The following is a 955-nucleotide window of genomic DNA, read 5'->3' as shown; positions in this document are numbered from 1 at the left end:
ATATATATATATATATATATATATATAACCGTTCCTGACAGTGGTCACTGAAGAGTATCAAACTGGTGACGGAACTTGAGGCAATCCGACCTCTCTACATTAAGGAGATTGTGTCGGTACAACAGATGAGTTACTGAGAGGGGTTAAAAGAACAGAAGCTCAACTCTTTAGAAAAGAAGGCGTGAAAGATATGCAGCTATACTCATGTAAAATATCCTGGAAGGTCAAGCTCCCTTACTTTGCAATTGGAAGTTTCTACCGACCACCGAAGTGGACGGCACTGCATTGTACCAAAGATCCCCTCTACCCCATCCAGACTATAGACCCAGTACTGTAACAGCCTGAGTTTCAAGGGTCCACAACTATTCAACGCTTTACCAAACAGCCACAGAGATTTGCGTGGCGTAGATATGGAGGTCCTCAAAAGAGTCTACATAAATTTTTGTCCATATATGTTTATATATATATATACTTTATTTAAAAGCAGCAGAAATATAACAAAAAACTGTTACTCGGAGTTTCACGTTCCCGTTCATCGGAGAATTTTATTTCTAACAAAACTGTCCGATGAACGGAAACGTGAAACTCCGAGTAACAGGTTTTTTGTTATATTTCTGCTGCTTTTAAATAAAGCATATTACTCTACCTCTGGTATTTGAGTACTCTTTTTTCCACCTTGTTGCACATTTATGTGCTTACTCCGGTATATATGTATGTATGTATGTATGTATGTATATGTATATATGTGTATGTCCATGTGTATGTATGTAAGTGAGTGTGTATATGAGATACCAGATGAGCCCACTTCTCAGCAAGCGGCACAAAGAACAAGAGCTTCGCTACTTCACCAGAAACAATACGGAAAAGGCATCCAATCACGCTGAAAGGTGATGCCTCAGCACAGCCTTAGCTTCTAACTAAAACCAGAAGAGAAGCTAAAAGATACACACACACA

General features: G+C 39.0%; 1 protein-coding gene across 4 annotated transcripts in view; it reads left to right on the top strand.

Moving 5' to 3' along the window:
- Window positions 1-955, top strand: part of LOC106869637 (uncharacterized) — a 99,735-nt gene that overhangs the window by 4,484 nt on the left and 94,296 nt on the right. The gene's annotated exons all lie outside the window — the stretch shown is intronic.

This window comes from Octopus bimaculoides, chromosome 22 (assembly GCF_001194135.2).
Source record: "Octopus bimaculoides isolate UCB-OBI-ISO-001 chromosome 22, ASM119413v2, whole genome shotgun sequence".
Taxonomy (NCBI): Eukaryota; Metazoa; Mollusca; class Cephalopoda; order Octopoda; family Octopodidae; genus Octopus; species Octopus bimaculoides.
The sequence above is the reverse complement of the archived record's forward strand: the minus strand, read 5'-3'. Positions and strand labels throughout refer to the sequence as shown.